This window comes from Psittacula echo (assembly GCF_963264785.1).
Source record: "Psittacula echo genome assembly, chromosome: 1".
Taxonomy (NCBI): Eukaryota; Metazoa; Chordata; class Aves; order Psittaciformes; family Psittacidae; genus Psittacula; species Psittacula echo.
In genome coordinates, this window is record NC_137735.1 from 104,428,992 (window position 1) to 104,451,999 (window position 23,008).

The 23,008-nt window shown below is 39.0% G+C and overlaps 1 protein-coding gene across 4 annotated transcripts in view; it reads left to right on the forward strand.

Annotated features, from left to right (window-relative positions):
• The first annotated feature begins 21,309 nt into the window (after window positions 1–21,309).
• The window catches only part of C2CD5 (C2 calcium dependent domain containing 5), a 64,132-nt gene continuing 62,433 nt past the window's right edge, over window positions 21,310–23,008 (forward strand). For 2 of the 4 annotated variants that reach the window (XM_080627862.1, XM_080627864.1), the window contains exon 1: window positions 21,310–22,956. The gene's annotated coding sequence lies outside the window, so the exon portion shown is untranslated. The remainder of the gene's footprint in view (window positions 22,957–23,008) is intronic. The other 2 variants (XM_080627855.1, XM_080627856.1) reach the window with 1 other exon arrangement.

The window sequence follows — 23,008 nt, forward strand, 5'->3', positions numbered from 1 at the left end:
TTTAAATGAAAATGCAGTATTTAAAAAATTACGGGTTGGTAATACTAGTGTATGTTACTCTACATTAATAACCCTTCCTCATCAAGGATTAAAACGGTAAGAACACACAGGTCTAAATCAAATTTCAGATGTCATAAATTTCCAGATCTAAAGGTTGAGTATATTTCTAGTGGCAATATGCTTTTAGCTTGCCTTTGTTTAATTCTGTTCCCTGGAAAAAAAAAAAAAAAAACCTGTTTAAAATTTAATAACCCTCTTTCCTGTGATTTTTGTATCTGTCTTTTACATACACTGACTCATCACTCTCTTAAAATCTTCTTTCTCCGTCTCACCTCATCAGACCTACCCATTTCTTCCATTAGCCCACTCTACTTTTTCTTCTTTAAAAGTAAGGACATTTTGAAAGTTAAACTCCCTTTTTGTTTGTTAAACTCCCTTTTTTGTTTGTTGTCTTTATATACAGTCACCTTTATACATTGTTCAGTCCTGTAAATTAGAACTACCACAGTAGCATGATATCACTCTATCTGATCAAGCATGTGATACATGGTGCACTCTGCTTCTGCACAGGCAGTTTGGTAGATGATAAACTAAGACTTACTTGTGGATTAAAGGGCAAAGTGACATTTTTGTTGAAATAAAATACCAAAGGTTGAATGTGTCAGCTTTTGTATGCTAATTTCAACAAGAACTGGTTGAAAGCTGATGCTGAACATAATACTCCTACCAGAAGCTTTTGGTTGTTAACTCTGGGAAGCCTTGCTGACTTACCCAAGTGTGACTAAATTTCCAGAAGTTGGGTGTGAGTATATTTTAAACATAAAGGGGGGAAGTTGGAGCAGTCATGGTGCTTGGTTTATTTGGGAATGAAGGAAACTGAACTTCTGACAATTAAATATTTATCAAATAGATGAAAGAACCAATAACATGTAGGCAGTAGCACCATCATCTTCGTGATCATGGTATAAAGACACATCCTTTTTGCTTGCCTGCATGATGCACCGGGAACTTTTAATTCCTGTTTTAAACCAGTTCAATAAAAGTTATAGCTAGCTACTTCCTTTCCTTTTTACTTTTTGCTTCCTACAAATATTTGCTGTGTTCTAATCAAACCATAGAAAATACCTTCTGACTGGGTCTCTTTCTCAAGTTCCCTATAATTTTTCTTTCCTTTTTGAAAAATTTATTTTCCTTTTTTGTCTTTCCTCCCCTTTCTGACACCTGTACTCTACAAACTATGAAATGCATTGATAAGAACCCTGGTGGGTTCCTCACAGGCTATAAATTTTTCACAGGATACAAATAGACTTGTTCTTAGAAAGACCTGATATTACTCCAAGTAAGGACCCAGGAATAAAAATAATGTGTTTTCTCTTAATGCTTGATATTTTTGTAGGTACACTATGCTAAATTAAAATTATTCTAAGGCTGACAGCAGATGTGCACAACACTGAACTGAAGAAAACAGGGTGCTTTAGATCTCTCCCAGGCTTGTATACTGACTATGCAGCCTGTTTGACCTGCTTATCCTCACTGCTCTGCCATTCTCTTTTCCTTCTTGTGCTAATCAGAAACCAGGTTGTGCCATTTCATTTATTCCTACATTTTTCACCTTGCCTTTAGGTCAGTGCTGGATGCTTTTTAAGCTCCTAAAAAAAAAAAAAAAAAAAAAAGAAAGGCACAAAGGAAAGAGCAACATCAGGCTCAGAACCAGTTTTAACTTCCCAGGTGCAGTTCTCCTGGCTGCTGTCCAAACCCAGTAATTCAGTAATTGCTTCAGAGGAACTCAGTGCATAAATGTGATTATAAATGGGAAGTGTACATCTTATAGCCGTAATTAATTTTAATTAATTTCCATAGTAGAGAGTTTCAAAATATTTTCTATTGTCCTAATCTCACAAATCAAAAAACTGAGTCATCAGAAGGTTAAATCTGCTGTTAGACCACTCTGTAGCAGGCCTGAAAATAATTTTTTACTTCCAGTCCAATCCTTTGATCACAAGCTTTCTTCAGTGCTTTAAAGAATGTCATCTCTGTTGATTATCCAGCATGTACGATTTGTGTCAAGATGAATCACATCTCTGTACACACAGTGTTAAACTGTAATTCAACTCTTTATTTATTTATTACATCGATTTTTAAAGTGTCTGGTGGCCTAGCATCCATATTGATCTACCAGCAACAACTCTCGACACAGAAAGTTGATAGATCTGTCATGTGTTTATTGTACTCTATAAACAGATTTCATTTTAATCTTGGTGAAGACTAGCTTGAAATAGATCATTTTATAAAAATCTTGACAGCTTACAAATTTCTCCAAGATGGATACTGCTTGGTATGTTGTTGAAATGGTAAAAACCCTTACCTTGTGCAAGTTGCTTGCAAGAATAATAGGTTATAGCTTTCTCAAGAATATTTTGAAAGCTACATATGATAGCAGAGTAGAAGCTTCAACACTCACTGCAGTTTTATGGCCTAATTTTCTAGTAGGCTGCCAATTAGTGACACTTATTTGACACATTCCATGTGATAACCTAGTTCCTCACTATCTAACCCCTATTTTTTCCAACATCGGAGTGGTGCAGTGCCTAATGTGGTGTGGTAATAGATGTGATTACATGTGAAAATAGCTTAGTGGTTTCCAGCTCTTTCAACTTTTCAGGATTTCACTCTTAAACCTCAGAAGTTTCTAGTGGAAGTCTGGACTTCTGTGCCGACAGGCTTGGTTACCTCCAAGGCCACATCAGATGAACCCACAGGTATCTTTCCTCTGTGCTCTCCCTGGCTCCAAGTCCATGAACTTCAGGCTCAAATGTCATGGGTAGTTATCCAGTTACGTGTCCTGCAGGAAGCATAAGCAAACTAAACAAAATGCCTAAACATGCATGTTAATTGATCTATATGCATACTAATTAATCTCAGACCAGTGAAGACACACAACCTGATTAAAACCTGCTTAAGTCAGTAGGACCAAAATCATGCTTATGCTTAAGCAGGTGCTAAATCAGAATGACCAGCTCAGCAGGGAATTCTCCATGCTGGTAGGGCTAAACTGTACATTTGTTTAGGGCTATTTATAAAACATTACAGCCACTGGGTATAAAGAAAGAAGATAAAGTCTTAGTACTAATTACACTGATAAAAATGCAGGTTAAATCAGCAAAAAAAATCATAATTAAGGCCAGCATCTGCATTCATTTTAATAGATGTATCTGTATTTTAAAATATGAAGAGTAATTAAAAGTTGACTAATCCTTGACTAAATTTGAACTGTACACCAGTCCAATGAGTTACCATATCCCAGAGTTTTTCTCAAGGGCAACAAATACACATCTGTATAACTACCCAAAGACAGCCTGCTTAGGCAGTTTCAGGATGCCTTACATGCAAGAATAGATTCACCTGCAGCAATATAAGAGGAACTGTTAAATGGCTTTTGTGTCCCTTGGAAATTTAAGGCTTTCTAACATTTTATTGACTAATCAAACATCCTCCTATGAAGAAAAGTTATAAATCTCAGCAATTTGACACACACTCTGTGAACAAAGACAGTAACAAATGTGTACTTAAATGTCCTACAAGCTTGTAAAAGAAGCCTAGAATACTATTTTCCTATTTTTAAGGTACTATCAGAATGCCATTCTATAGCCTCTAGCGAAACCTCTAATCAATATTATAGCATAAAAAGAGGGAGAGGATTTAGCTTAACTAAATTAAACAATTGAAAAATGTGCACAGAATTATCTTGAGAGACTGAGAGAATGGGTATCACACATAAATGATTGCAAATTCACATTCTACCTGACCCAATAATAAAGGAGAAAGAAAGGCAAAGAAGGGTGGTGAAGAGGGGAGATGAAAGGGAGAAGGTAAAGGGAGAGAGCAGGAAATTGTTTTATTTCTGTGTCAATGAGAGAAAAAATCACTCAAGTGGCTAACGTGTCTTTCTCACAAAAATCACCATTCCAAACAACTTTCCTGCTAGTCTCAAGAAGTCAAGGGCTGAAAAAACATAGATATTATGCAGCAATTATGCTGCTTTCTCATGCTTATATCCAATTCCTTCACATCAAGTTTATAGATAATCAGGAGGCCTCTGGGGCAATACCACTGCATCCTTTTCATAAGTATTTGAGTTTGTGGACTAAGGTCTGTGTGCCCAGTAGACTCCAAGCTGGATGCTCTTTCGGTGCCCTTGTATGCATCTTTTCCCTAAGCCTTACTAAGCTTTACCTCCATCTTTGCTTATAGCCTATTTCCCACAGAATTAAGGTTAATGTGACCAGATTTTGCCTCTCTCCTCCCTTAACTTGAGGAGGATCGACTTCAAAATTTCACTGGGACTTTAAATACCAAAGATAGTTTTAAATCCTGTAACTGGGAATTACTGAACAGATGGAAAGAATCACTATTCTTTCTCCTTGAAAGAAAGGATAGTCAAGCTAAACTTTTATCTGTTCTGTTGCTGCTGATGAAGTATCTTGTTTGATTTTTGTCTCTATATTTGCCACTTCTCAGATGGGTAGAAGGGAGAGGCCCCTTCACTTTTGAAAGGTGTGTAATCCTAGTTTCTCTGGATTAAATTGACTACCATAACCTAGGTTAGTACCCCCTGCTCAGACTTTGCCTCTTTTTAATTTCTTTTGATCCCCCCCTGCCTTGTTTCTCAGGTAGTGTTCTCATGCTTTGCTCCTTTATGGCTGGTAGAGGGGGACTATCTAGCTGCTTAATGAAGGAGATGCATTTTGTCCAAGGAACAAGCAATTGCACCCCAAATTAGTCCATGGCTCTGCAGTCATTTTCTTTTTCCAAAGCAATCCTTTTTGTTTCATAATAGACATGCTGCTTTTTGCCTGTTGTTGCTTTTGTTGTTTTTCTTTTGGCGGTTTTGTTTGGGGGTTGGGCTTTTGTTTTTTCATTGCCTTTTGGGTTTTTCTGGTTTCTAGCCAATTACTGTTTCCTTGTGGTCTCCTCCTTTTGTTGTATACCAGCCTGGTTAAAATCAGTTATGCCAGAGGAGCAGACCTTTGAGCAGCCTGTTCAGCTTCCATTGCTGTCACCAGGAAAAAACACCATTTACTTCATTAGGAGCCAAATGAAGTGCGACAGGCTCTGTACGTCCGTACAGTCACATGTGCTTGGATTAAAGTTCAGAGCAGAACATTGCTCCCTGACTGCCATCACCCCTCACCCAGCAAGGGTGCAAATTCCATCCACTTTTTGGGGTGCAGTGCCCTGGGGGCTGGGGCCTCTGTGGGGGCAGACAAGGCTTATCCCACCATCCCCACCAAGGAGCAGGGCAGGCAGGCCCATGAAGGTAGGCATGCAGGCAGGCCATGAAAGTCTGTAAGTGTACCCAGGGCCTGGTTGCACTCCCTGTAGTTCCATCCTGGAACCTGCTCTGAAGGGGGTTGTGGAGAAACAAAATCTGACTTTCAGAGGGGCAGACTCATCTTTCCATTCTTGAACCTACAAGCTGTAGGTCACTGTCTCGGGCTGCTTTTGAAAGTCCTACAGATTTTACTGTTTTCAGTGTGGTTTAATTCATTATTTATCCTACAGATTTTATTTACTCCTGAGGCATTGAATTTTAGGGGTCTTGCCAAAGAAGTGCAGTAGGCATAAAAGAAGAACAGCTCAGAACAACCTGATATTTAATCATAGGCTGGAAATATCTTTTACAGACTTCTCTGTTTGCAACTGTTGCTAAGCATGGGAAATTGCTGAATTAGTCAGCTTCATTTGTATTTCTGTTAAGAGAGAGCTTGGAACATTAATTAAATTACATTTCAAGTTTCAGGATAATAAAGTTATGCATTCCCATTGGAAAAGTAAAACGATAATATGATAAAAAATAAATACAATACAATAAGATAGCAAATATATGAAGGGGAAAGGGCCAAACTTTGCCAAAGTCTCTGTCTTTCCCTCCATCGGGTTTTAGGGCTCAACAATCACAAAAGCACAGAGGACTGCCTGGGAGAATGGCTTCCCAGGCTCCTGCTGGCTTTGACAACAAGCAGGAAGCAAGAAGGTAGAAAGAGCTGCTACTACAGGAACATCATGTCTTGCTAGGAGCTTTCCTAAATTTTATTTCTTTCTCATGTTTCCTGTAAGATAGTTGGGCTTGTGCAGCAGTCTTTACACTTGAAGATGCACCAGTTTCAGGTTCGTTTCCACAAAGCTTTTAACATGTGAAACCGAAAGAACATTCATTCCAGCTTCACCCCCACCCTCCACAGGAATAATGCCTCTGGTTCTTGTGGAACCCTGGAATTTTGCATTTCTACGTCAGCTGGCCTTCCCAGCCCACAGTCCCTGAGGGCTGAGGTTCATCCAGAGTACAGCAGAAAATCTTTTGCAAGCAGGCTGCAACTGCAAGATTTCATTTCACTGTGATCCATGTATCTTCTGCCTCAATATTAGGCTGAAATTCACAATTTTATCTTGACTTTAAGTTTCAAAGTGAGCAGCATTTTTGTTTAGAAGATACTGCTTTCCCTGGTATTTGTTACAATTGACTGTGCTTCGAGTATGTCAGGAGCTTAGTCAGCTGTTAGTGCAACCAGGGCTTGTTTTTCTTCTTTTCATCCCTTTCATCCAGTGGAAAAGTTTCCTGCTGCTCTCCCTACTGATATTTGATATCCTATCTCCAACTGACGTACATCTTTAACTTTTAAAGAACAGCATGTCAACTAGCTCTGTTAATTTTCACTCATTCTGGTTTTGTTTGTTTGTTTGTTTTTGTTCCTTTTTGCATTGCAAGATTATTCTGGAGGTGTAACTTCTCAGGGGAATGACTATTCCTAATCCAACTCCCTCTTCTGTAATTATTTAAAAAAAAAAAAGGAATCACTTTCTCATGCTTTGCAACAATGTATTTATTTAATCGACAGAACTAAAGGAATGCTTAGAGTAAGCAAAGCAGCCAGTCAGCAGCTTTTCTGAACGTCTATAACAAGTAGCATTGTAATGCAAAAAAGAAGAGAGAGATTTTTTGAGTTTCTCTTGGTTTACATTCTAATTGGTTTTCCTGATAACCATCTTTCCTCTTCTTTTACCAGAAAGCACCACTAGCAACTACCGACATTGGAAAGAAACAGTGGGAATCCATTACTATGCAGTTATTGATAATGTAATCAAATGTATCACTAAAAGCCATGCTAAAAGCTGTCCACTGGTGTTTTCATGATGACTAAACTACAAAAACATTTCCAAAACCTTACTCACTGAACACTGAGCTCTCTGTTTATCTTTACAACTACTTGCTTCCAAATGTCTTTGGGAAGAGGAAGCTTGAAGTGCTGAAAAACCAAAAGTATACAAAAGCCAAAATACTGAAGGAATGTTTGAAAGGTAGATTGACCTATCCTACAATTACATAGATTGATTGCCCAGGATTATGTATTTATAAAAACACCTGTGATACCACTCATAAATCCATAGCAGTGGACAAGTGGAATTCATAAGATAGCTTTTCTGTGACAGTCACTTCTAGTTCAATAAATCATTGTGTTACTTTTGCTAAGTTGCATAAAATTGTTGTCTCAAGGTCAACTTCTGCGCGATCCCTAATGTGTTCCCAAACCAGCTCTGCTACAGCCTCAACCAAACCATACCTTACAAGCCAGTACCACATGTGGACTTACAATAAAGAAAAGAAAGTAGAATAAACCCAGATGTTTGAACCTTCAGAATCTACAAAGCAAAAGAAAAGAAAAAAAGAAAAAAAAGAAAAAACTCACCTTTAAAACCCTTTTGATGAATTTAAGGTCATAGCTTATTTGTAGTTCATTTTCCGCCTCCACCAAGAAGGAAAACTTTTCTACGAAGAAAAGTTCTCCTTAATTGTGTGTGTACATAAAAGTTGATGCCAGAAACCAAGCCTCTGGCAGAAAATATTTTTTCTTACAATAACATCTCCCTTGTTTTACTTTTCATAAAGCAAACTCTTTAATTGCTTTCAGAAATACTCTGGGTTTCTGCTCTTCTCTGATGTATTTCAACTTTCTCTTTTTTATATTTGTGGGTTTTTTCAGCATTCTTTCCTGAGCTGTTCAAATCTGATCCTCGTAATTCACTAGATTTTTTTCATAACAATAAAAAAAAATAAATAACATGAGGCTTCTCTTGGAAAGAAAAGCTCACAAATAAGAGGTTTTACCTGGCCAAAAGAGTCTGCAAAATCTGAATTTCATATGGGAAGGATCACAGAGAAGACCACAAACACAGGAACAAAGCATGCTTTTGATGCAGTTGCTGAAATGGTAAACAAGCTCAGAAAAAGGATAGAAAATGGAATGTAATTAGTACAGGGTTTGGGTTTTTTGAATACTGTGTCTGGAAACACAATCTTAATTTTAGGGGTAAAAAAAAAAGGGGGGGCATAATAGAAAAACTGCATGATAGAAAAGCTTAGGCTCAAAGTTCAAGCAGCAGCTAAAACAGGCACAGAAGTAGCTGTGGAGATGCACTTCTATGTCTTCTACCCAGTTTTTCAAAACCCTGAAGTTAATTCCAGTTTTATGAGCAAAAGATGTTTCTGCGTGGACATAAGGTGAGTGAAAGCAGTACAGGCATTTAAAAAATAGATAAGCTGTTTCCAACAGCCATAGCCTATGGAAACCTTTTCCACAAACTAATAATGACTTTTATGCCTCTTATCAGCAAAACAAGGAATTCATCCAATAAAAATTATGCCAAATGAATTTAGAATAAATTAAAAGCATTTCTAACTGATATAGGTGTATGGAAAATAGTGCTTTGGGCAGCTTAGATAAATTTTGTGGCTGAATAATTTTATGGCTGATAATACCTGCAGTTACTGTGCATACCATGTTAAGGACAATTAAGATAAGGGTAATTAAATCTTATTCTTGTAGGGTATAAATTAATTGGCAAAAGTCACTAGGGAATTTCTTTCTTCCAAACATTATTTATTATTGCACTCTGCATATTTTTAGTGAACATTAGAATATGTACACCTATTTTTGGAAGCCTCTAGTTCTTGGATACTGCTGATAATAGAAGAGTGGATCACTGATATCATCGATATCAGATTATTTTTGGTGTCCTTGGTGGAAACCCACAGGGCCTGCAAACACACAGGCAGGAAATCATAGTAAGAACAATGTACTGCATTGTGTACCTACTCAAAAGTCTGTTAAAACATTAATGTAGCCATATTTAGTACATTTTTAATTTCTTAGGTTTGTGCTCCATTATAATTAGAACCTATTTCTACATTCAGTATTCAGAACACATGCAGCTGCACGTTGGCGTGGAGATCTGAGAGAAAAAGGGAGTTCTGCCACTGAGCCTTTCTGCTACCTTAATGAGATCCCCAGCCCTTCACAGACTGCTGAGGAAATCTGGGTTCTTGAAGGGCTCTGTATAATTCTCAGGGGTTTCTTTGTACACAAGCACAGCTGCGTATCAACTGATGCCACATGTGTGGAACATACATAGACTAGATTTTATTTTCTACACCTGTTTTTATATTTGCACCCTGACAGGGCATTGTTCTGTTTTTATAAACTTTCCTGACATACAAATGTAATATGCTTGTCAAAAGGCAAAAGGAATTCCAAGATATATCAGGTAAGACAGTCCTAGCAGGGACTACCTACAAATACAGAGGTGCATGGGACACAGAAGTAGGCGGTTATAGTACAAAGCACTGTTGAGGCCTTAGCAAAAGTACCATGTACAAATCTGTCCCTGTATATTAAAAACCAAAAGAGATATGGATAAAGGATAACAACTTGATTAGGTAAATGGAGACCCCCATTCTATTGTAAGAGAAGTCTGCAGCTTGGCTAGTTCCATCTAGTACATGAAAAGCTGTGGGTGGACAGAACCACCCACCACAAAACTATCTGGACAGATGTATCCTAAAGTGACAAGATCTATTTAGGCTAAAACACAATATTGGTGTGCACGAAATAGGCATAAACTCATACTGGAGTTCTAGTTGGAAATTTCTAATCATATATGAAGGTTCTGAAATAGCCTTTAAGTATAAGTAATGGGGACAAGAAAAGTCTTTCAATCAAAAAAAAAAAAACAACAACAAGCTTAGTAAAAATCATAAGAAATTTGATAACTCTGTCCTCTTTGATACTGAATCAAAAGTAAAGGACATCTTAATATTGGGTAGTATATTACTCGAAGAGATACCAGACATTCTCACATGTTTATTCTCACCAGAGAGGGAACAGTAGAGTAACAGCTAGTTAGCTGTACTTTAAATTTAGCATATTTTCAGTGGTGGCCATTTGCAGTGGGAACGGTTGTGCATAGAAACATAACCCAGTCTACATCCACCACATCCCTAGAGTTAAGAGATTTTGTACTTCTCCATAGCTAACGATGTGGTTATCTAATGTGGCTAAAATAGAATTATTCTTTTACCAGATTACTTTTCAGCTGCATCAACTTCAACTACCTGATTCTATTCGTCACAATTTAGGCACTGCCAGTTAACAAAGCTGTGAGTTTTACCCCATACCAAAGTAGTTTTCAGTGACTGCATGAAAAAAAAGTATATAGCCACCAAGAACGGAAAATGAAACTGTGACACATATCTGGTTTGTGAGCTGGAATTCCCTTTCCTCTGGGAGCCATTCAGTATCACAAATAGTTTTGAACTATAACTTCTGTAACACTGTGCTCTGATAACAAAGCTTCAGTTTGAGACTAGAGGAGACTACAGCTGCAAAGGTTGCATCTGAAAGACCAAGCTGTTACTTCTTCACCACAAGCAGATAACAAAAACTGTCTATAGACACAATTTTGTACATTTATCTAATACCAGTGAGCAAAAAAAACTTGCAAGATGTGAATTACAAAGGACAGGCAAGTAGCTAAAATTGCAGGGGGAGTTATCATCCTTTCCACACTTATCTGTTAGTTTCCCTAGCTTGGTAGGATCACTCCCAAAGAGATCTTGCCTCAGACTTTTAGTTCTCACCCATGTTCCAATCTGTCTAAGCTAAGAATTCCTGGCTCAGAATAATATCAGAGTAAATGACAGCCAAACATGTCATACATGTGCATCTCAAACACTTCATAACACGTGCTTTAAAACTAATGCCCATAGAGCACAAGTAGTACACTTCCAGCAGATTTTCCCCCAAGGCCATGAACTCTGCTTTCAGACTATGAGTAGTCTGACAACACTAACAACCAACCCCATATCAGTGACTATAGATCAATTCGAATAGGCAAGCTGCAGTATAACTCAGCTGCAGTGATAGTTCATGTGTCATCTTACCTCAATGACACCTAAAAAACAAACCCAAGTGCTACATACGTATTTTTATAACTCAAGATCTTACACAACAGATAACATTTGAAACATTTTTCTTGTGATATCTGGGACAGTTCGTGCTTATATAAACTTGAAGATCAGTGCTATCAAGCTGTTTCCCTACACATGCAAACAATAACAAGGTTAAAATAATATAAGGTCTGTCTTAATTTCAAAATAATCCTCCAAAAATGAAGTGAAGGCTGATGAAGTGATTAATCTCTTGATTTGAAGCTTACATAGTGCATTGAGATAATCTCCAGCGTAAATGGAAAATCACTGGAAAGGAAGGCCACAGATAAAAGTGATATTATAGGCAATAGCGGTCAACTCTTTGAATTCAGAAGCTGTGTGAGAATTAAGCCTTTAAAAGCTCAAGGCCTTGTCTTCACACAGATCACAGCTGCGCTTTGCATCAAATTCTTGAATCATTTGACCTTTGCAAAAATTACATGGGGGCTTGTCTTTGCAAACTGCTAATATCAGTCTTGCTTGCCTTTCTGAGGGTTCTGGAGTCACAACAACAAAATCAGGAAAACCAGTAGGTTTCATTCAGACTGTTAAAATTAGACAAGACAGGTCTGCTCTTAATCTTTACATTTATTAATGGTGAAATTGCAGAGATCTTTCTTACTCCAAGAGCCTAACTATAGGATACAGCCCTTATGGGATGGTAATCATGTACTTGCATAACATGAAAACTCTTCTTGGCTGCTGTAAGGAAAATTTTTTTGTTACTCCTTAAAGCATACAGTAGTATGTCTCCTTATTTTGCATTAAACATGAATTTATTTTTCATTTTAGCAAATTTTTTCCAGCTGCTAGCTGCTTTGGTGCCAGATATCAGCCTTCTTACCTTAACTTCTGACTTTAACAGTGTACCCACCTCAGGGCACCAAACACACCAACACAACTAGACCGGATGCAGTAGCTCTTACCAGCCTGTATCCCCTTCCTCCACAACTCTCTTTTGCAACCTCTTCCACGTCTCTCCTTAGTCTTTAGCTGTCAGCATCCAAGGCAGGCACTAATATGCCATAGCTTTTGTGAAAACAGGTAAGAGGTGGTGAGAAAATCCTCACCTGTGGCTTTTGTAGCCCCTGCTCCACCTCCCGGACAAGGAGCTGGACACTGGCTCAGGTCTCTGCCCTTGCTCCTTCCTTAGTCCTTGCCCAAGAGATTTGGTGGGTTGGCTTGCAGCCTTGCAGATCATGGCCCTGCCTTGCCTGGACTTTCAACCTGGCTTGTTACTATAGGCCTGATTTCTAGTTACCAGGCTGCTAACTGAACCATTACCACTGCTGGACCTGCTCAGCTTTTCTTGTTTGGGTGCTGTGGGATGGCAATTGATGGGTGATGTCATTGCTCCTGCCCGATGTCACCTTTAGTTCCTGGCTTGCCTCATTAAGGTCTGTATTTAACTTTCATGCACTGAAAGATGCTCAGTCATTTTATAGAATTATTACGTATAATTAAGCAATGTACTTAGCATATATTTCTCTAGTTGTGCTGTTCATAATAACCTTTGCTAGTAAAACAAAGGCAGTACCTCCGTCAGCTGCTATCAAGACAGTCCAAGGTGATGATCGTAATTCTCCTGTACATAAAAGCAGAGAAAGACAGAACAAGCTTGATGAATGACAATTTTTGTACTTTGAAGGCAGTTTGAAAACTCTGTCCTCATATTTCAAAAGCTCTATAAATTGTCCTTAACAGGGTCAAATGCAGCATTGAACACAACTCTGTCAGGAATGAATTAAGACTACTCAAAGAACAAGCACAGATGACAGGGTTTTACTTTAGATAGCCAGGTTTTACTCTACAGGAGTTTTAACTTAAGAAATAAAGTGGTATGTCCTGGGTTCAGCAGCAGCAGTCATTTTTTCTCCTTCTTAGTAGGTGGTGCAGCGCTGTGTTTTTGACTTTTGGCTTGGGAACAGAGCTGATAACATTGATGTTCAGTCTGACCAAGGACTTCCTGAGTCTCATGCTCTGCCAGGGAGGAGGGGAAGCCGGGAGGAAGCAAAGACAGGACACCTGACCCAAACTAGCCAAAGAGGTATTCCATACCACAGCACGTCATACCCAGGATGTAACTGGGAGTTACTCGGAAGGGCTAGATCACTGCTGGGTGGGGGCGAGGTATTGATCGGTGAGGTGTTGTATTCTCTTCCCTTGTTATTTCCTTTATCGTTATTATTAGTGGTGGTAGCAGTAGTGATTTGTGTTATACCTTAGTTATTAAACTGTTCTTATCTCATCCCGTGGGAGTTACATTCTTTTTGATTCTCCTTCCCATCCCTTTGGGAGTAGGGAGAGGGAAAGAAGGGGGGGAGTGAGAGAGAGACTGCGTGGCTAACTTGACGACAGGGTTTAAACCATGACAGGAATATAAGGAGTTTGTTTCCTTCACAACCTGATCTTGTATACTTTCTCTGTGAATGGGTACTTCCTTTCAGTGGTACTCAGGAACACATTCAGGAATCATTATAAGACTAAAAATAATACTTCTTTTGCTAGAAGTAGTCATCTTGATCGCTCCAATAATTGATTACCCACAGATAAGAAGACTCTTCTACTTTAGATTTTTGTGTAGCTTCTTACACAGTTTAAGATTTTATCAATGAAACTCCCTGGTGCAGAGCCTCACATCCTGTGGCTGCACCATTCTTTTGCGACACCACAGAGTGCACGTTCTCAGTAGAAAACGTACACCAAACTTGGGACTTCTTGTTGGAGCTCCCTGCACTTTCTAAGATCTCTGGATAAGAAAAGTGCAGTTTCTTCTCTTGTTTACCTTCTTCTCCATCAATGTGTGCCTGGAGGGTTTTTCTAATCTAGCTTGTGAGGTGCTTCATCTCCTAGCAATCACAGTTCCCCTTACTTTACTCGCATGATGTACCATGACCGCTTTGCTAAACTGAGCTTGACTGACATTTCTGCAGCACTATCACATACTTTTCACAATAAATTGGATGGTGATGAAAAGTGAATTATAAGGATATTACTTTCGGTTTATAGTTCGTACACATTTCAGTTTTGTCTGGACAGGGTGCTGGGACACCTAGTCTATGTCATGCTTTGCCAAGAAAGGTTGGACCAGATGATCCCTGAGGTCCCTTCCAACCCGATATTCTATGATTTTAAGCTTCTGACTTTACCCATGTGAGTTAGGAGCCTAGTTTTTCTACTTCATATGTATATGTACTTATGGAGGAGTCAAAATTCAGAATATGAGTCTCTTCTGTCTTCTTTGGCTTAGTATGAGAGTTAAACTCTTAAAATAAACGATGTGAACCCTTCTGTATCAGAAGTTTTGATAGCAAATGAGTATCACTGTGTAGACACAAGCCTATATTCCACTTTTGTAAGATGCTAAACATAAGGCATTACATGCTCTTAAAAACCAAAACTCAGTGGTTTGCCTCATTAATGTGTTTTTATTGTTTATACATTAAAAACTTCAGTGTTTAGTAACTCACATCACGTTTATTCCGACTGGAACACAAGAAGCAAAAAGATCACATGATTATTAAGAATTGCATTCACTCCATGTTTTGGCATACAAAGATCTATCGTTTTGATTGTAATCCAATCTAATCTCTTTAATGCACCAAGAAATAACTTGCACATCTTGTGAAGGATCTTGAAGAGCTAGTCTATAGATAGTTCATGCAGAGCTACTATACTTAAAATAATCTCCTCCAAGACACAGACTGACTTGCTGAAGAGTACGTACGTACTCTTGCTGCCTATACCATAGCAATTGATGAGACAAACTACAAGGATCGTAGCTTGAATAAGCACTAACCTATTTAAAAATTTCAGGATCATCATCTTTGATCTTGACAGCAATTTCAAGATATAAATATACACATTCATTAGTATTTCCATGGTTTGGGATAGGACCTGAATAAATGATCTGTTTATGACATTTATACAGGAAAAAGGAAAATACCAACAATATTAACCAGAATATAACCATTGTAGTAACTGTAAGTCTAATATGTACTACAATCACAGCTATATATTTCATTTCTTTGTCTCAATCCTTATAAGGAGGAAGGGCAGAAATGTTGAAAGTGTCACTGGAAGACTAATTATCTTCTACTGACAATTATATTTAATTAAATTATTAACTAGGTGTTGACTAATTAGGGCTTTGTAAGCATGATGCACTCTGAATAGCTATTTTTATTGTACTCCTTGTAACTACGTATCTTTGCTAGAGCATGTGTACACAGGACTCAGCTGCAATCTCTGTGAACTGATATCCCAATTATGCCTTTGCCACTCATTGCTCATAAAATGCACAAAGTCATATGCAACGTTATTTCCCTCACAGAACTGTAAGAAAGATAAATGACATCCAATTACTAGCTTGGAACATGACACCAGATCCAGTTGTTTGATTCCTCCAGTAGGTAATTGCGTACATTCCCCTGTTAGTGAATATTCATTTTATACAATTTCTTTCAAGAGTACATGGAAATTGAGACCTTCATACAGCCATAATGGCATGAAATTGAATATTTTCATGTCTCTGTTCCTAGAAACTGCTTGATATGGACCAGATCTCAAACTGCTGAAGTCAACACAAGATTGACTTGAGTAGACTGTTCGAAAGATGTCACTTTCAAAAGAATATGAAGTGCTGAGATCTCATTTCCAAAGGAAATAGTTGATATCCAGAAAACAAGTGCATACAAACAATTAAAAAATATAATTTCAGGACTAAGACATATTGGGCTTTATTTTTACCCTCCTAATATAAGCCTTGAGACTATTTTTTGGCTTCTGGTTTTCCTCAAAGGACAACTAGGTTTTATTCAATTCACTGGATCTGTATGGGAATAATGTTTTAGAATATAATTGGAATTAAAAAGTTTTCAATGGATAAACTATTTCATACATATTATAGAATATTAGAAATTTATCTGGATCTATCTGCTGTATCACCAGTACAGTATTTGAATTTCCTGACATTTAACTTCAAAAATTAATTCCAAGATACTGTTTCCAAATGAGCTCTATATTCAGTCTCTATATAATATATAAGAATAGACTATACTACCATCTATCATCAATGTCAGCTCAACTTAGTTCCATTAGCCTGAGAATGACTTTGAATAGATTTAGGACAAAAATAAACCACCCATGTATACCATTACTCATATGACGTAATTTAATTCCATCAGGGAAATAATTTACTATAATCATCTGATTTTTACCTAGTTGTTACAGCATCAAGACTTAAAACCATTATTGAGAGATGCAGCTTTAGGCAAAGTAGGATTAAAGTCAGCAAAACTGAGCCATAAGATCCTCCCCAAGTAACCTGGACTCAAAATAAACGTTTTGGATCATTTACCAGGTAGCCACCATTTCTTGACTGCCTTCACAGCCTCTGTGTAGCCATCCCCACGCTCACTCTCTACCCTTTCAGAGAGGGAACTGCCATAGCAGCAAGGTGACAATCATGGAGGACTGCCGCCTGCCACAATCACCTTCCCTCTCCATGTAGCACACATCTTTGCAAGGCCATGGGCCTTTTCTTGTTTGCTCTTTCCCGCAGGTCAACAAAAAATGCTGTCTCTGTGACAGAACTACAGATTCTAAGTGCTCCCAATGACCTACGATTACAGGCAATTAAAAAATGCCTGCCTTTCACAACTTGCTCAATGACTCACATTTCCATTAGTCACATCTACATATTTTGAGTTTTAATTTGTCCTGCTCAGACTTCCATCCTTTCCTTATCACACCTGCTATATTAGAGACCTCTATGGTAGTAGGAATTTGTTCATGTAGATAGTAATAGACATTAATACTGCTCTTAATCTTCTGTTTAAACAGGCTAACTACAGTGAACTCCTTCAGTGCAAATCAGAAACCTCAGTAACAAAGCCTCGTTCATCCCAGTTCATAATAAAACCCACCTCTTCATTTCAGTGAGAGAGTTTCACCTTAATGATTTTATTGAGACAAAATTTCACTCTGTGTCTTTAATGAGAGAGATTAAGGGTTCAATGGCACATCAAATACATACAGGCAATAATAAATAGGGGGAATCAGGATTTTGCCTGTTTAAATCCTTGCAGCGAGCACACAGCAGAGCAGAAATAAGATGGGGGGTTTGTTTTGTTTGATTTTTTTTTTCCTGGGATGCTGGGGTCCTTTACTAAGAACATACATATATATATCTATCTGTATATATATCTATGTCTGTATATATATATCTAGCTATATATATATATACATGTCACTCTGGATATAGGACTCCTCTGATAATTTTTAAAGATATTTTTGGATTGGTGTCCTGTAGATTTCAACCAGATGTCTTTGAAATATGTAGTTTTACAAAGAAATACTGGGATTTTTCTAAAAGCCAAAACCTGGCACTTCAGAGTTTTCTTTGTTGGTAATAGTTGACAAGGACTCCTGTTTCAGACTACTTATCACAGTAACTGCAGTAGAAATGGACCCAGTATCTTCTGTGAATGCTAACAAGCAAGCAGATATAAGGTCTCTTTGGTGTGTTGCAACAAACTAAAAATCAAAAAAACCTTTTTCATTAATTTTTGTTCAAATCAGCTCAATGCAATATAAAAAAAAGCACTTTTCCACATGGGGAAGACAGAGCCCACTACATCTCAGGTCATGGTGTAACCTGAAGAAAGCCTAGACCACGATCTTCTAATCTGTATCTTGAAGAAGGCTAGTAAGCTAAGAAAATTGAAACCTACCCTAAAGTGATGGGCCAGCAGATTGAAGTTATGGGGAAAATGTTTCCTTTGGAGTATCAATTTGTAAGCTAAGGGTTCAACATGCATGTCTATCAGAAAGGAAATCTCTCTTTGTTGGAAATACACACACACATTGAGCTAGCAGTTAAGCATGAAATAAAACACAAAAACCTATCATACAACAAGTGGAAAAGAAGGGATACATGGATCTTTACTTTTAGATAATAAAATCTCACAGCTTCCCCACACTCTCTTATTTTCATGAGATTCATTGTTCCACACAAGATGTCTTTAATATTGTAACTGGTTTGTGTAGTTGGTTTATTATGCTATTTAATATGTGGCAATACCTGCTCAAATAAGACAGTGCTGTTCTTTAAGTATATACTTATCTTGCTGTAACACGACTTCTACTGTCATGGCCAGGTTGGACAGAGCCTTGGGTGACATGGTTTAGTATGAGGTGTCCCTGCCCATGGCAGGGGGGTTGGAACTAGATGATCTTAAGGTCCTTTCCAACCCTAACTATTCTATGATTCTGTGACCTGCTAATGCATCACTTCTAAGCAGAAGGGGGAAAACTCAGCAAGAAACAAAGTGGATACCAAAGTACGAAGTCAGATGTCCCCTCTCTTCCTCTCTCCTCTCCTCCCCCTATGGTGAAAATACACCTCTTAATATTTTCTGTGGTCTCCAAAATGCGTATTACTGAGAAAGTACATATTACAGCTTTAGTTTCAAGTATATCCATTATATGAACATCATTTGCCTAAAGCAGAGGGAAATCTAATGCTATTTTAGATGCCTCAAACAGTTTATATATTCAAGGGCTTTGACTAAACTTTTACTTGAGTCCTTTTCACCTTTCACTTTGTGTAAGTCCCTGCTGGCCCTAGAGAACTGTAATAAAATTAGCAGGAAATGTGTTAAGTATCATGCTAATTTATGGAAAGACAGGTCTCATTCTGCCAGAATAGAAACTCCTCAGCCCTAAGACAGGTATAATACACCATGCAGGTTCCTTAATGCGTTAAATTGTATCTAGCAGATCATTCCAAGTACCTAAAAGCTAGATTTGAACTGTTTCTCCAAAGCAGGTGTTTCTAGTCCTTTTACTACAAAATCTTCAATTGAAAAGCCAGATCCTTGGACAGATTTTTGTAAAAAAAAAAAAAAAAAAAAAAATGTATTTCATAATCCCAGGGAGATATTCACTAGGAAACTGTGGTAAAAATTCCCTGGAACTTTATTTCCTGTTTGAAATACTACACTTGAAGTATTGCTAACCTCATGAAGTTTAACCATGACAAGTGCAAGGTCCTACACCTGGGTCGCAGCAATCCCAGGTACAGCTACAGGTTGGGCAGAGAAGAGATTCAGAGCAGCCCTGCAAAGAAGGACTTGGGGGTGTTGGTCGATGAAAAAATGAACATGAGCCAGCATTGTGTGCTCGCAGCCCAGAAAGCCAACTGTATCCTGGGCTGCATCAAGAGGAGCGTGACCAGCAGGTCGAAGGAGATGATCCTGCCCCTCTACTCTGCTCTCATGAGACCTCACTTGGAGTATTGTGTGCAGTTCTGGTGTCCTCAACATAAAAAGGACATGGAACTGTTGGAACAAGTCCAGAGGAGGGCCACGAGGATGATCAGGGAACTGGAGCACATCGCCTATGAAAACAGGCTGAGAAAGTTGGGGCTCTTCAGCCTGGAGAAGAGAAGGCTGCGTGACCTCACAGCAGCCTTCCAGTATCTGAAAGGGGACTATAGGGATGCTGGGGATGGACTCTTCATTAGGGACTGTAGTGATAGGACAAGGGGTAACAGGTTCAAACTTAAACAGGGGAAGTTTAGATTGGATATAAGGAAGAAGTTCTTTAGTGAGAGGGTGGTGAGGCACTGGAATGGGTTGCCCAGGGAGGTTGTGAATGCTTTAACCCTGGCGGTGTTCAAGGCCAGGTTGGACAGAGCCTTGGGTGGCATGGTTTAGTGTGAGGTGTCCCTGCCCATGGCAGGGGGGTTGGAACTAGATGATCTTAAGGTCCTTTCCAACCCTAACTATTCTATGATTCTATGATTGCTCAGACAATCTTCATGGGAAAATAAAGACTGTTCAAATGCGTGAAAAAAAGACCTATGAAGAAAGAAGGGGAAAAAAAAAAGTTACTTTTTTCAACCAAGTAATTAAAAAAGTTAGATAGTACATCCCTTAAAAAATCCATTAAAAACTTTTTATGAGTAAAGGGAACAATTATGCCTTCTCTCTCACAATGTAAGAGACAGTAGTCCTAAAATCAGTTTGCAAGTTCAAAATAAAAAGGAGGTAAGTTTTCCCATAGCAGGTAGTTAACTTGTGGATCCTATTGGCTCAGATGCACTAAGTTAAACAATGAAAAAAAAGATTACCCAATATGTACCAGTTATTACCAGTGTAATCCAGTAAGTCTCCTAGTATTTCTAAAGGGATAATCTGTTCTCTAGGTTCAGTGGGTAAAAGGAGAGATTTTGTGTCATCACAGAAAACCAAAAAGACCCCCCAAAAATCCCCCAACAGTTTTAACTTTAGAAAAATCTTTTTTTAAAAAATTTGAGAATAATAAGTATTGAGGTGGATTATCTGTGAAAAATGGAGAGGTCTGAGTCAGGAATGCTGCCAGCTTACAAACACCTGGCTGGAAGAGTTTACCATGTTAGACATTCTTTTAGATGTTTCCTTTTTATAATGCTTGCACTGTTTAAAGATTGTCCAGCTTGTAGCTATTCCATGTAACAATTCCAGATAGCCAGGTATTCACTGTATTAACTGGCCATTAGTCAGGCAAATTGTCCCAGTCTTCAGTAAACAATGAACTCTAGAGTTTTGTCTGGTGTGTTAGGTAGCTTAGGAAGGGTCTTTGATGCCAGGGTCTGTTACCCATGCTGTAACACTGCAGTAACCAGACAGTGTTTCTCAGTAATTTGTTGCATTATAATATAGCTAGCAAAAGAAGCAAAGAAATAGGTGCTTTGCCAGGGGAAAAAAAAAAAAAAAAAAAAAGACAAACATGGCAGAGTTTACTTTTACATTGTTTTTATTTGTTTGTAGTCAAGAACTTGTTTTACACTTCCTAAATCTTGGGCTACAAAGCAGTACACCACCAACTAATGAAGGCTAAACAATGCTGTATCTAACATGGGCAACAGAGAATGTCTTTTTGTAGTCCCATCTTCTGCTGACAGTTTTCTATTCTAATAGGGAAATTCAGACAGGAATGGCTATGCTAACAAGTAATGTAATGGATCAATGGCCCATTTTTAGGGTGAAACAGTGCTGATGACCCACACCATAAGCAGTTCACAGGGTTCAATTTCATGCTAGCTTTAATTTACTGTTAAAGCCCAAATGCCCTTAAACAGCTGGAAGGCATTTTGTGTATTGCTAGCTTATACGTTTCAATTCAGTCTTACCCAAATTATTCATTTTAGGTGAGCCAAAACAACATTTAAGCAGGTGAGATCAGGAGATTCCATTCAAAAAACACATTTTTGGTCTAAACTAATACCCTAACATAAGTAGCATGTTTTCTGGGTTTAAGTACCTTCCTGGGTCTTTGCTCCTTGCTGCTATCCTGCTTTGGGAGCAGCCTCAGCAGTACTCCACTCAAACAGGATGTATGAGGAAAAAACATGCAAGTAGCCTGTTAGTAATTTATTCAGAGATGCAATGAATACTAGCAACTGTATGACTTGTTCCAAAGATAACTTAGAAACAAGCTAAAGAGAGGAAACGCTTTATCAGCGAGACTAAATGTGGCTAGCTGGAGGCCAGATAGCCAAAGATCTTCTATACAGTAATTTGCTATGCCACACACTACTGTATTTTGTTCATAGGGTTTATGTTTGCAGTATCGCATACCAGCCCATAATATGATTCAGTCTTCTTGTAGGATTAGAAAGAAGGGAAAATAATCCAACTAGATCTACTATTTGGCTCAGCATCTGGGGTCTCCTTTATCAAAACACAAAGGTTCTTTTATATTCCTGTTCACAACCACACCATGATCACAGATCCTCACACACCCTGGTTTCACACTCCCAGTGGTGGGCACATACCTGAGGCAACTCTTTGCCAGCCTGGCTCCTTTAGGTTGCCCCAAACTTCCACAGCACTATTTCCTCAACAAAGAGCTTTTCAAGCATCAGAAAGTCAAAAGCTGGCTATGAGAACCATATAAAATCCTACTTCTGATAACTAAATTCTGTTTAATCTATTCATAATCCCTCAGATACTACACATATCTGTCTTTGATTAAGAACCCCCAGAACAACAACAAAAACTCAACCCACAATAAACCCATGGGGTTTGGTTTAAATTCCTTAAAGGACTCTGCCACCGAGTGCTCGGAGATGCACGTATATTCCACGCCTCCCCGTTAACGGGCCCTCAAGCCCAAGATTGCATAAAGGGGCAGAATGGAGGCAGGGTGGGCCGGGACGATGAGACCAGCTGGCAGCACTCTCCCAGCCGGCCGCACCGGTCAGGAACGCAGAGTGGCCTAAACCCCCAGCTGGCCCGGCCTGATGCGGCTGTGACGGCGCTGGAGGCGACTCTGACAGTCCCACTGCCGTCACTGGCCGCTCACAGCCCCGGGCATCGATGACTCGGCGTTCAAGCACCCTGACTTCCCTTGGAAGCGCCGCCGCAGCGCTAGCGCGGAACCCATCGAGGAGTCGGCGTTCGACTTCTAACGGGGTCCCCGTAACAGCGGCGCCATCTTGTCGTAGGGGCGGGGCGGTACCGGCAGAGCCTACCGGCAGAGCCAAGCGGCAGGGCGCCCAGGGGCCCGGCCGCCAGCGGTAGAAGTTGGGAACCAACCCACTCCCGCCGCTGCACGCTTCGCCAGCCGCTGGCAGTGGTGACACGGTGAGTAGCGCATGCGCCCCACTGCCGTCCCCTCCCTGCCGGGTGTCGTCAC